The sequence below is a fragment of the Ostrinia furnacalis genome, unplaced genomic scaffold (genome assembly GCF_004193835.3).
Source record: "Ostrinia furnacalis isolate ACB-3 unplaced genomic scaffold, ASM419383v2 OfSCF3022, whole genome shotgun sequence".
Taxonomy (NCBI): domain Eukaryota; kingdom Metazoa; phylum Arthropoda; class Insecta; order Lepidoptera; family Crambidae; genus Ostrinia; species Ostrinia furnacalis.
In genome coordinates this window covers 273,838-288,609 of record NW_021133261.1, presented here as the reverse complement: position 1 = coordinate 288,609, position 14,772 = coordinate 273,838, and the positions used below count along the sequence as shown (strand labels likewise).

General features: G+C 35.1%; 1 protein-coding gene across 5 annotated transcripts in view; it reads right to left on the bottom strand.

Annotated features, from left to right (window-relative positions):
• Positions 1 to 9,138, bottom strand: part of LOC114357097 (protein tramtrack, beta isoform) — a 48,297-nt gene extending 39,159 nt beyond the window's left edge. The window contains exon 1 of one of the 5 annotated variants that reach the window (XM_028310556.1): positions 8,821 to 9,138. The gene's annotated coding sequence lies outside the window, so the exon portion shown is untranslated. Of the gene's footprint in view, positions 1 to 8,202; positions 8,218 to 8,707 lie in introns of those variants that run through there. The other 4 variants (XM_028310561.1, XM_028310560.1, XM_028310557.1 and 1 more) reach the window with 4 other exon arrangements.
• Between the last annotated feature and the right edge of the window lie 5,634 nt (positions 9,139 to 14,772).

Below are 14,772 nucleotides of genomic sequence, written 5' to 3'. Positions count from 1 at the left end.
TACCACCCATATCGTAATTTGTATAAAGCATCTACCTGTTCATAGCTATAGCTACAAAAATGATATGAGTATTTGTTAAATACAGACATTAATTTCCTGATATTTTTATTTGGAACAATTTTCAGGATGTGTACCTATTTGTGCAGGTATTCCAAAATATATGCAAAGTTTTAAACTTTGATGTCAAAGCACATTTGAAAATGTAATGTAGGTATTTTGTTTCATTTATAAAAAATATATATATTATTATTAATGACAGCAGTGGTTAACATCACATTAAAGGCACTATTAGGTAAATGCCTAAATCATATAACAGTCAGGTACAACAAACAAAGAAAAAATAATTCAATTAATGAGAAGAATGTTAACGATACTACTCGTACCTACCTACCATTTTTATTCCTACCAAAAGCCTGCCAGATTAATTAGGTTATCATATTTTTATCAATGCACCAATTCGCTCGGTTTTATCTAGCGCTGCGCAGGCGCTCAAGGGCAAAGTCTACGTCCGGGCACACAGAGACACTGTGTCTATGTGTGGATGAGTACTGTAATAGTGTATTTGACCCAGAGCTGGCGAACATAAAATCTTTTTTTTTATTTGGGACCAGTCATTTTAATTAGGGGAAGTTAGAACACAAATACAAAACAGACTTACGCTGCTTCAATAGCGTCAACCATTTGACATTGTACGTCATACATTTTTTAGGTAGAGTTAACCATTTTATACTTTGTCATTAATTCTTTGAGATAATTGTATACCTACTCAACTTATTTTAATGTTTTCCCAAAATGTTTCCCAAGTGAAGAAGAGGAAAACAACAAATAACTAAATAGCTTTTTGATAAAGACATAATTCTGTAATAACATCTTAATATGTTTGACCTAAATGGCTGTAACCAGATTATTTTTTTAAATTACCAAATTATTACTTGTGTCGTTTATAGCGAAAGTCGATACTAAAACCTGAATTTATGATTATTAAATCATACATTATCCTTATAGCAGCTTATCAAGTTTATCATAGCATGGCGGTCTTGAAATCTAAAATACATCCGAGAGCAAATTTCGGTTCGCGGTCTAGGCCTAACGCACACTTAGGCATTTGTGCGTGTGTGCAGCAGCGGCGGGCATCTGACTTTTTATACAGTCAGGATTGAAAATATGAACCGATTTTTACGTTTATGCCGACGACATAAGTGTTAGAGTTGCATTGATGTTTCGCTTTTAACTGTACTGCAAATTGGTTGTTACGCCCGAAATATTACGCGGATGGATATCGCCGATGCTAATTGGTACGCATTATGACATTCGTCTGGGACGGCGGCGTCTAGACGGCTCACTTTTTACACAAATATGACGATGGCCATTCAATTAGGCAATTCTTGTTCAGAATGGTTACATTAGTTTAGAAGAATGGTACAAATGGCAGATTTAAATAGACTTCGAATTTACTGATATTTGTATGTCACAGAAAGCCCTTATCTTACGATCATAAACATGGACGTAGTCTAATGTCTTGAAACTCTTTTTACGTGTTCATTACTTTTAATATTAATTCAGCTAGCTAGAGACATTGGACTCCTGATACATTTTTATCTTCGATTATTTCACCTCATCCAAGATTTTTTGCAATCTCTCTCAAATCTCAAAGAACGTTATCTCAAAGTGCGTATAAATTGGTCGAGCTTACAAGCAAACGTTCCTTTAGGACTACGTACATTTTGCATGTTTATAATATACCAGCGGCCCGCCCCGGCTTCGCACGGGTGCAATGGATTTTCTCGGCTTTTCTCTTCTGTAATGCATGTTTTCCTCTTGAGTCACTCTATTGATTAAAGAAAACCGCATCAATGCAATTTTGGTTCACAAATGTGCAAGTATTGTAAACTGTTTACTGTAATAATTTAATATGTTGGGCCAAATAAAATATTTTCTTACTTTCTTTCTTTCAAATCCGTTGCGTAGTTTTAAAGATTTAAGTATATAAGGACAGATAGCAAAAGCGACTTTGTTTTATGCTATGTAGTGATAGTGATGTGATTTTTTCATGACAAAGATCTGCATACCAATGATGGATACTACAGAGCCTTCTACAATGCTAGGCCACTGGTGATGGTGCTATCTCAAAACGCAAAAGATGCGGGCTTACACTTGTTGTTTCGGGCTGTTGTTATAAATGTACGTTCTCTGAGTGAGAGTTTGGTGTANTATCTTCGATTATTTCACCTCATCCAAGATTTTTTGCAATCTCTCTCAAATCTCAAAGAACGTTATCTCAAAGTGCGTATAAATTGGTCGAGCTTACAAGCAAACGTTCCTTTAGGACTACGTACATTTTGCATGTTTATAATATACCAGCGGCCCGCCCCGGCTTCGCACGGGTGCAATGGATTTTCTCGGCTTTTCTCTTCTGTAATGCATGTTTTCCTCTTGAGTCACTCTATTGATTAAAGAAAACCGCATCAATGCAATTTTGGTTCACAAATGTGCAAGTATTGTAAACTGTTTACTGTAATAATTTAATATGTTGGGCCAAATAAAATATTTTCTTACTTTCTTTCTTTCAAATCCGTTGCGTAGTTTTAAAGATTTAAGTATATAAGGACAGATAGCAAAAGCGACTTTGTTTTATGCTATGTAGTGATAGTGATGTGATTTTTTCATGACAAAGATCTGCATACCAATGATGGATACTACAGAGCCTTCTACAATGCTAGGCCACTGGTGATGGTGCTATCTCAAAACGCAAAAGATGCGGGCTTACACTTGTTGTTTCGGGCTGTTGTTATAAATGTACGTTCTCTGAGTGAGAGTTTGGTGTATTTTCAACCGACTTCAAAAAAGGAGGAGGTTCTCAATTCGACCCGTATGTTTTTTTTTTCTATGTTTGTTACGCGATAACTCCGCCAATTATGAACCGATTTGAACAAATTTTTTTTCGGCGTATAGGTAATACCTCAAGGGTGGTCCCATTTAAATTTAATAATAGAAAAAACAACCCCCAAGGGTGGAAAATTGGGGATGAACTTTTTTATACGCAATATCTCCGCCGATTATAAATCAATTTGAACGATTATTTTTTTGTTGAATAGGTATTATCAAAAGGGTGGTTTCATGCGAATTTGAAGAAAATATTTCACCCCTAAGGGTGGAAAATTGGGGATGAAGTTTTTTATACGCAATATTTTTAATTTTTAGTTTTTTTTTGTGTTTACGCATTTGAAGTCGGTTTTATTTTTTTAAAAAGGTAATTATTATTTTTTTATCTATTTTTAATAAATGTAACAAATGAAATAAGTTTGGTAGATACTACCATTTAATCCTTTAACCACCACTTCACTACATAGTATACAACAAATAAGATGTGTTCCTGGCTTCCAAAATTAAAATAGTTAAAACTTGGGTTCTTTTAAAAAGCGATTTTTTTTAAATGTAATGGGTTCAGTGGATTAGTATTACTTGATACTTGTGTAACAACTACTGAAGTTTATACCATCATGGATATGCCTATAAAACAATAGCCGCTACAACCCTATGCTCTATGTACAGTGTAGGTACATTAAACGGGTCCGTGGCCGAGTCCCCCAGTATTTGACGCACCCGTGGTGGGCGCCCCCGATTTCAATAAATTTCATATCACATTTTTTTCGGCTTTTGCACTAAGTACAGTCAACGAAAAAAGTTTCACAAGCTAATTATTATACTAAACTATGCATGTTTGACGGTATTTATGCAATCTGGGAGCAAAATTTTAACCCAAAACCAGCAGTAGTAAGAAACAAAAAACTTTTGTAGGAATTATTTTCATTTCATTAGATTCATTTTTGCGTTTAATTCTACTGGCCTAATAAATATTTATTAGTTTATAAACAATTTTGTGCCTGACTGTACATTTGATTAAAAATTGCTTCAAATCGAATTTAACTGACCGGGGGCGTCGACCACGGGTGCGTCGAAAACTGGGGGACTCGGCCACGGACCCCATTAAACAGTGCAGTATCTTATAAAACTGGAGTAGATGCTATTTTGTAAAGGAACTGTATAGTCTGGTATGCTGTCGACTGTAAACTATACAAACTATGGGATTTCTATTAGCGGACGTAGTGCGTCGTTTGTTTTCGTTCGCACCTTTCCTGTCCCACGATTAATACTATTGCATACATATTACGAATATTGGAAATATTTTACTTCTTAATTCTTAAACAACTGCAAAAGTACCTACTTAGTCGTTAATATTATACGCTTTTTAATACAAATCTGCTTTTCATGAATTTATGAGTTGCACCACCTTACTTTGACCGTAACTATAACGATAACCGGCGTTTTTTTGTATGGAGTTTGACAGACTTTTGACCCAGCCTTAAAGTTTCATATTTTTTTATTACTTACCTACTTTGCTTTGTTAATTTATGCCATAAAGGAATATTGCAAATAATTCACGCAAGTTGCAAGAGTTAAGTTGTTGATCTCCATTGAAATGGGTATAATACGAGCCCTATTCATATTTTTGAAAGTTTTGTGCGCGAATTATAATTATTATATCATAAGTTTAACATTTCACACACTGTATGTTTCCCAAAAATAAATAAATAAAATAAAATAAATAAATAAAATTTAAAATTTATATGCACATAAAACGCGGTACATAAGGGAACTTAATGCCATTCGGCATTTTCCTCCAGTTAACCTTATGGTCATTCTGAAAGTAAAAAATAGTTATGTTTGATAATTAATATGAGGAAATGCATGGTAACACTGATTACGTATGGCTCCATACTCGAAAGCTAGTAAGACTGCAATGGCTGATAACCTTAACCGAACAATGTTGTTATCAGATAGGCCATTATATCTTCTCTGAAGGACACGATATGTTTTATTGCGTAACATAACAAAGGAAAGTGCATGAAATTATTATTTAAATCCGCTACAATAATTTTCTTTTTCTTACGAAACGATGGCCATGAAATTTCATTAAAAATTACTTGTGATTGATAATGTTAATGGATGACTTTAAAAAATATGGATTGATGTTTTGATCGTTGATAATTTTCCATGAAAATGCTCTGAAAGAATGTCTTTCAAATTCTAAAGTTTGACTTACAAGATCTTATAAAAGCAGAATAATTTAGTTTTTCGGAATAAGACAGTAAGTGCTAAAACTGTTATAGAGACATAGGACATTCCCATAATCCTTACCCATTTTAGAGATATTGAAGTGCACTATTTAATAAAAACATTAAATCATTTTAAAATACTACGCTCTATTCGAATTTGATGTAATCTGCTTAGTATCTCACTAAATTTTAATCCGTAGCAATTATCGTTAAAACATTGGTTTGTTTGATTGTGTTATTGACTATCACGACAACTGACTGAATTTCAAAAAGAGGCACGTGTAAAATGTTAGTAAGCATGTTTTTTTGCCAATATTGTTTACATTTTTACCTTAATTTTGCAATTGTGCATTTTTTTCCTTTCCTTGGCTGTAATGCAACATGCAACTTTCGTTCATTTTTTTATATAAAAAATATACCTATTTTATGTTTAATTCTAATCTTTTCTGCCACAAGTCCTATTTTGAAAAATAAATTGCAGTCAACGAGAAATAAAGTTAAAAACACATGCTTTGAGTTTGAAAAACCACATCGTAGCACATCGACAAAAGATAGTGACAATGTTGAGGCATTTATTGCTATAGCTCTTTCAGTGACCTAGCATCATCTCTATACTAAATTGCAAGTCTATTCATCAAGTGGTTTCTGAGAAAATTGCCTGTGACAAACATACAAGTGAGTGATGGAGTGATGTACGAGTATGATATGTTCATACATAAGTACTTCAATTTCATCTGGAATTGAAGCAAAACCGTAGTGAGATAAGTAGTAAATAGAGATTTTAGACTATAATCTGAGTAATCTTTCATCATATTTAATAAACGGCTCAAATCCTTGAAAAAGGACGTTCAGTTTTTCTGAATTTGAGTATCAATTGAATCGAATATACAGCTTTGCCTTGTTTTCATTTAAAAAAAAAATCTTCTATATCTATGTATGTTTGTATTGAATAGGCTTCGAAACTACTGAACTGATTTGAAAAAATATTTTACTGTTAGAATCTTTTTTTTTTCTGAGTAACATAATATAGGCACATTTTATACCTATATCAAACCGTGCGAAGCTGGGGCGGGCCGCTAGTTACATGTTACTATTACTATCACCAATTACCTAAATCTAAACTAAGCAGATCTCCAATAAGGTTCAGCTAGTTAGTTACTTACATTAACTCTACATCTCTAGGATATAGAGCTCTAAGGCTGAGCTGCACAACCTAACTTAAACAGTAACTATAACTATAACTATAACCGGTGTTTTTTGTATGGGGTTTGACAGACCTTTGACGTTTATCAAAGTTAAAGTAAGATGGTGTAACCAAGACTAACACATAACACTATTATTTTTCCTTAGCGGAACTGAACCCATCACCGCGGTTGGTTTTGTATTTCGGCTAGTGAACCATCGGAACTAACTATCGTCTTATGCTTTGTAAGTTAAAATAATTCAATTTATAATAATTGAATACAAAACAATGTCTCGTATACCAATAACTGACCAAAAAGTTTACTCTTACCTTCAGAAAACTGCAAATTTTAATCAAATATTACAAAATGTAGAGACTAATAATATAGAGACTTTATAGACTCAAAATAGTCTATGTTATAGATAAATATTGAAATTGTCTGAAATAAACACGGTTACTAAGTATCTTTTAAACGAGATCTCTTCAGGTCTATTACAATTTAAAAGTTACAAAATATTGCGAGCTTTAAGCCTCTTGAAACTGTACTGTAAGCTTTTGACTGACTTGCTGTTTAATGCACAAAATACTTTGCTTCTAATCCTCTAGTTTAGCTATAAAAGGTCCCTTTATTAAGGCTGAGTTGCATCACCTAACTTTAACCGTAGCTATAACGATAACCGGTGCTTTTTGTATGGAGTTTGACAGATTTTTGACGTTTGTCACAGTTAAAGTAAGATGGTGCAACCCAGCCTAAGTTATGGAATAAGAAAGTAATTGTTGCAGTTTAAGGAGTAGCTAGTTGAATGCAAGAATAAAATAAGAGTGCTAGAGACAGGTGAAGAGAGTGCACTATCGATAAGGGATGATAAAAAATAGCTACTCAAATTATTAAAAACAGCATGCCTATATCTCAACTAGATAACTCTAATAAGGCAACATGTCCATAAATTGTGTTGTTAACATACATATATCATTTAATGTTAATTCATTATTTATTGTAGTAAAAGCTCGCCAAAAGCTATTCACATGTTTGTAAAAATATGTAAGCTTTAAATGTATTTGTTTTAAAAACATTTAAATCTTTCAAATAAAATAAAATTATTAAAAATAATGTTCTACATCGCCAAACTATTAGATTTTCATACAGAATACTTACAGGTAATGAAATAATGACCACGATGCGATCATTATGGAATAACCCGTGTAATACCGTAGTTACAGTAATTTTTCGACATATAACTATAACTTCTCTAGTGAGAAAAACGTTAAAGTATTAAGAGTACAATATGTCTATACTGCTACGTTTCTTTACATAAATAAGTAGAATTATTATGTATTTGAGCAGTAATTTTTTAAGCTTCCTAAATTATAAGTAAAAGAAGACGAACAAAATAAATTAATACTAATTTGTTTTTTGACAAAGTAGACTTCTGTAAAAGTGTCGAATACCTACATGCATTTTAATATTTTATTAAAGCCTAAAATTATTACTAGTACTACAGTAGAATACAGTTCATTACAAAGAAACTACTACTAGTAACAAACTACCCTTAAGAATTTTCACTAAAATATAACGTAATAAACTAAGAACAAATTATGCAATCTAAGAATAAAACTTCACAAATATAACAGTTTGGAAACTATGACGTAGGTATACTCGTCTACTTTGTATTTAAATTCATATTCAACGTATCAAGATAACAGAGTAACAGATAAGGAAGGAGATTTGGAAGGTGCATCTAACAATTTATGTAACATGCCTTTATATGGAAAAAGAAAAGCGACGGATGCAGTTTGACAACAATGTTCTACCAGACAGACTATGTAAGTGTAATTAGAATTCTTTTTTTATTATTTACTAGATAAGATGAAAGTTGAAAAACTAAAAATAATCTCACTAACTTATGTTGCACACGTTCAAACACTACAAATGCAAAATAATACTAGGGGCTGTAGAATACAAAACAAATTATACAAAAGCAATGCAATTTTGCCGGTAAAAGGGTACGCGCTTATCTCTCTGATAAATTGCATTGATTAGCGTCGTGACCGAAATGTGAAGTTTCAGTGCAATATCGGATTAGCCGATTAGAGCGTCGCGTCGCTATGCAATAGTTATTATGCCTATGGATATGCAACTAGTATCAGTTAAAAGTGTTTTGCATAGAACATAACAAAATTATTAGAAAACAAACAAGACAATGAAAACCGACTCTATCAACAATACGTTCAGATCAGTTTTCGTTACAAAACTTTTCAAACTTTTCTTTTGTATCCTTAAAATTGCAAAACAACGAACTTTGTGTTGTTAGCAAAGAAAACTTTCGGTCATGCGTAAGTCTGATATGGAAATTTGCGTGAGTCACTGGTTAACGCTGACGTACCCTTTCACGTGTTTCGGACCTACCTGTGGTGTTACGACGTGTAGCGTGCGCGTACAGCTGAAGTGCAGGGGTGCGCTATGGCGCGCTGGCGGCGGCGGGCGGCGCACAAACACTCACATTCAAATATTCGTCTAACCTTGATGCGAATCGGCGCACTCCGGGTTCCATCCGACGGTCGTCAATACAGACGGGCTGAAGGGCTCGCTTCAGGTGAAACAGTGAAAGCGACACTGGTGATCGTGAGGTTGTGGTGCGTATCGGTCGAGATATCGCGGCGCGGGCGTCGGGCCGGACGGCAGGCGCATCGGCGCGCCGCCACCGGCGGTGGTCTCGCAGGGCTGCGGCGCGTCGGCCGCGCTACATGTCACGGTGCGGCGAGCGCGCTCTTCGCGCCGTGTTCACCGACTCTCAGTGCCGTCGCCGTCCTACTGTCTGCCCGCGGCCGGGACGGCGGCGCGCGTTGCACCGCCCCGCTGCACTCCGCCTGCCCCCCGCCGCGTGCCCCCTCGCGACCCCCTCCTCACGCCGCGCACCCGCCCCGCCCCGAAGAATTTTCCGCATCGGGCGGGAAAAATCGATTGTGCAGCGGGCCCCGAATAATTTCGGCAAGACGCACGGCGCCCTTGCGTCCTCGCGCTGCCCGCTCGCGCCGAGACGGTCAAGCGCACGCCTTTCACTCCTCGTCGTTCGTCCGCTTAACACCGAATTTTGCTCGTACTTTGTTGCACAAACACCACTAATTTAGTTGCGTGCACTCATGTCTAGACGTCTATGACCTAGAATTACATAGATAGGCGTCTGGTTACCGGTTTTTATAATGCCAAATTTGAAGGCATCAACTATAATTATCTTAAATCATTATTCCTATGATTGGAATGATTCAATGTATATTTATTTTAAAAAAAATGGCATGATCTACTGGAAGCCAATGCAAATTAAGTAATATAGCTGATGAGAAATCCGAGACCAAACTCTTGGACTAATTAACCACGTCTTGCACAGTGACTAATCATTTGTCACCAATCAGTCTCGGCCTGACACCGCGTTCAAAAACCAATCTCTCCAATGACTGCTTTTCTAAATAAAAAACAATAAAATTGATACTTCCTGATATTAAGTGTCTTGGATGCGCGAGCGCCACCAAACGACTACGAAAATCAGAGGCCCTAGCAAGTCTTATTCTTAATAAATCGCTTAGCGAAAGTTGGCACAAAGAACCGGGAAAATCCGACCATGCTAAATACTTACAATAGATAAATTTTTAGTACTTTCGAAAGCGTAACTACGTGCTGATTGTATTTAGTTTGGAAAAAGCATTTCGGCCAGACAATTTTGGTGAAACAAAAAGTTTTTAAAGAAAAAGGTAACTACCTCAAACTTATAGGCTGTCATATTTTTCTATCAATTAGGGGGCGTCCATAAATTACGTGAGACTTTTAGGGGGGGGAGGGGGTCAACGAAAACCTCACTAAATCTCACGTGGGGGAGAGGGGGGGTCTCGGAAAATATCACGTAATTTTACCCGCAAGAAATAGAGTAAAATTGCCAGAAAACTGGGTTATTGAATGATGATAATGACAATTTATTCCAAACCGTCTAATCCGCATTTGTGAACACTAAAGATGCAGAATAAATGTCGAAATTAAGAAAATACGAAATTAAAAAAAAACGTCATCGGCATCGCTATTGCGTAAAAAATTGGCCAAGTGCGTGTCGTGGCACGCACAGTGTGGGGTTCCGTAGTTGTCTGTCGTTACCACAATATATTTCAGAAGCAAGCAATTACTTCATCTAAAGTCACTTTTCATATTTTCTTCTAAGGAATTTTTACTGGTTAAGAAATTGTATAATACATGAGTCAAATGACTATTAATTACTCTTAAACTAAGTAATGTATCTTAACCATTGTAGTTTTCCTTGAAAAAATTCATCCCCACTTTACATGCAGGGGAGCTACCCCAGAAAAAAATTTTTTTTTTTCAAAATTTTATTTTACCGTTTTGTCGGCGTGATTAATAAACATACCTTCACAAAATTACAGCTCCCCAGTGCCAATAGTTTCCAAGCGAAACCTCGGACAGACAGACAGACATATCGAAACTATAAGTGTTCCTTGTCAGGACTACGGAACCCTAAAAAATGACATTACATACGTATGAAAATATTATGTATTCGTAGTTATAGTAACCAATAGACAAATTTGACAGATGTCAAATGACAAGTGGTTAAATAACAGAAAAAAATGTTTTTTTTTTTTTAGTTAAACATTGATAACTTGACTTTTAATTAGTACATTTTTTAACTACTTATTAGTTTACATTTTATTAATATTTAACCATTAGTAGCAAAAGTTATTTTAACTATGAATCAAAAAACTGGTCCTAGGTTGAAACAATTGCTTGTCTTACTAAACGACGGGAAGCTACGGAACCCTGCACTGCGCGTGGCACGACACTGGGTTACTGATTTTTTCATATAAATCTAATAGAATCGAAGCATAGACGTTGCAAAATAGGCATTTATTAAATATCACGTGAGATTAGGGGGGTGGGGGAGGGGGTCAGGCANGACGGGAAGCTACGGAACCCTGCACTGCGCGTGGCACGACACTGGGTTACTGATTTTTTCATATAAATCTAATAGAATCGAAGCATAGACGTTGCAAAATAGGCATTTATTAAATATCACGTGAGATTAGGGGGGTGGGGGAGGGGGTCAGGCAAAATCTCACCAAATCTTACCAAGGGGGGCGGGGGGGTTGAAAAATGGCCAAAATTGTCTCACGTAATTTATGGACGCCCCCTTATTTAAAAATACGAGACAAGGAGAGAAAAATATTATATTAAATAATTCGTAGTAATGTATATTAACCGTAGCGTATAGCTGTAGGTAGATATTATGTGTAGATTAGGTTAAAAAACTTACTTCACCTTGTCAATATGACGTATTGATTTCTGTAAAAAAATAAGTACGCGTAACTTACATAATAAACTTCAGAAACATTAGTCTTGACAATCTTCAAAATAATAAATGTAGTTGAAGTGGTATTATGCAAAACTGATCAAACAAAGCATTGGAACTTTTCAGTCGGCAATTAGGCGACTTACAAATACTAAAAATGTGTTGCACAGCATTAGATGCGTCCAAATATTTCACGCGCTACCTCCACAGCTACATCAAGCCATCAATTTAGCATTTAATGTAGTTGTGATAGATGTTATTTTACAACGAAACTGTGGAACTGTGCTATAGCAATGAAATAATATTGACGCGTGTAACTTTTTCATATAAACGCAGCCTCTGAAAAAGTACCTGCACGTGTAACTTTTTTTACATGATTTTGGAACGGGAATATGACCTGGAAAGCTATCACCACCGCAATACCGCATACTGTCGGCACTAGAAGAGTTATCGATGACTTGACTAAGTAATACTTCCAATTAATTCTTAGACCTTTTTCTTAATGAAGCTAATTTGATACTCTACAAAAAATACAGTGGTTGGCAGGATTATTCATTAAACTGAGCCTAGAATTATTTTCGTGCCAATGTTTGAATTGTAACTTTGCAATAACTTAATGAAAATGGTGAGTAACTTAAGAGGGGATCATAGAATAATTGGACGCGACAAAAAGGATCATGTCGATATAAACTATACAAAATAAATCTGTCATCATGATAAATTAAGGCAAGGATTTACAGTAGCTTCTATTATAATACAATTATATAAACTATTTCTAGTCAAACTAGATCTATCGCCAGGTTTTTGCCAGTGCATTAAGTCATTCACCGTCTGGACTAAGGCTACCTAGTTGCGTGGGCCAGCTCGATTGAGTCAAGATTTAACGCTTGCGTTGTTGTGATTTTTCATTTTTAGAAAGTTTTTATTTTAAAACTATTTTTTGTGTTTTCGCAATTCCAATGTATCTGAAACTAGTAATTCAAGAATCGAATTCCTGCTAACATTTCACGAACCCTTAGTAAAATATTTAACTAAATAATTTGTGTAATTTATTTTTAACTTTCGCGTTGCGTGACGTGATGATTATTAAATGTAAATCGATGGGTGCCTGGAATAAAGCCGCAATCGACAAAACACAATTTTACAGGAGAAGAGATTTAGTGAAATTTTTGAATAATAACTAAACTACGAGGCGTATCCAAATGGTTTGTATATCAAACGATGCGTTATTTTTTCTGGAGTAATATATAATGTGCATAAGGTTATCGTACTTAGAATATACCTTAAAAATGGTAGAAATACATATTGCCGCTTCATACTTTGAAAGTCGGTTCCGTAAGAGTCCATTGTGGTTTTATTCCGGTAAAAAGTGCAAAAGTAATCATACAGCAATAGTGCATTGCAGCGTTGTGCGCTGATCTGAAGGATGTATGGCGAATACAGTAATAGCGGTTTGCTTGAATTTAATGATCGACTTGGAAAATGTACTGGTGAATGCTGTGTACATTATATGTTCATATGGTCCGTATCGAAATGAGTACAAAGTTGAATATCTAGAGTGTTTCGTTAATATCTTTATATAAAGTAGTGGAATTCATTAGTACATAATGATAATATTATAATATTACACGCTTTTGCCCGCGGCTTTTTCGTAGTTTAGAAGTTATCAATAATTTTGTAACTTTTTTTCAATTTCATGACCTAGTAGGCTTTAAAAAAACTTATCTTTATTTCGGGTTGACTTATCTCAGATTTCTTTATTTTGACAATATCGCTATTAATTGCAAATGTTTGAAAAAAATATTCACCTTCCTATCTTTGATGCAAGATTCAAAATTTTTGCTAGAAACATAAAAAAAATGCTTTTAGCAGAACATTCTCAAAATTTCAACTTAAATGTTTAAATAATAAAAAATGAGAACTTTCATAGGTCTAAAATAATTTTAAAAACTGCGCAGTTTTCTGGACATTCATAATAATACAAAAAAAACATGTACTTAATAGGCCACTATTTTTGTAATCGCTCCACTAAAGTGGTAAGTCGCTAAATGTTTTTGACTTTCTTAAAGTGAATTAATATGGGCAATCTTCTAAGTTTACATTACGTAGAACAGATTTAGAGACAATAACTGAACAGAACATGTTTTTATTCTCAGCAAGGAAGCTTTTGCCCTTTATCACACCTGGTGGAAACTGTGATCAGGCTCAAGGTAGAAGGAAACTTCAACTACAGAGAAACTATGGCTTCCTACCTCCAATGCCGAAACATATTGTTATTATAAATAAGCTTTAATGAACATAAACCAAATATCCCTCCTTCTTCTCTTCCTAAGTCCCCTTTATCTTCCTAAGTCTGTCGCCATAACAATAATGTTGACAGCATTACTGTGTTCCAGTCCAGCAGTTGTCAGGTAGGTACACAGCATTGCTTAATGTAAATCCAATCAACATATTTTTATTGCATAAAAGAACACCATGAAGTATTATTACTTGAGAAAGTTTAAAGAAATTTTACAAGTAGGTAATGTTTATTGTGACTTGGTACACATAGTTTGTTTCGGGGAACAAAGCCGCAATGGCCGTTACTTGTAGAAGTTTGAAATAAAACTTTTAACATTGAACATGCCACGATTATTCTGGTAAACAAATTTCCGGGAATAACGATTCAATATCCATAGTGCTTTTGGTAATTCAGCCAGTTTCAAAGATAAAATTCTGAAAAAAAATCACAAGGTGTATAGGGACCCCCAGATTACGAAAATCGCTTAATCGGAAAACTGCTGCTATGGCTATTGCGGCTTTATTCCAGGCACCCATCGAAATGGTCAGGCAAAGTAAAGCATGATCGTGTTAATTCCCGTTTTTCAGTCTAATGATCTTTATGCAATCAACTATCAACACCTCAAACAAACTCATTCATTTGTTTCGATGTATTTCGTTTTTATTAAAATTTATTAGTGGCTGTTAGTATAGAAGTTACGTTTCTTCTGTTTTCTTTTAACCTATGAAGACTTTCAAACGCACGACAAACGTCTGTTTCAAAACGCCTGATTTGAAAGTGCCCTTAGTTAAGTTCATATTATTTTGACGAATGTAGAGGCACAATATCATATTTATTTAATTTCCA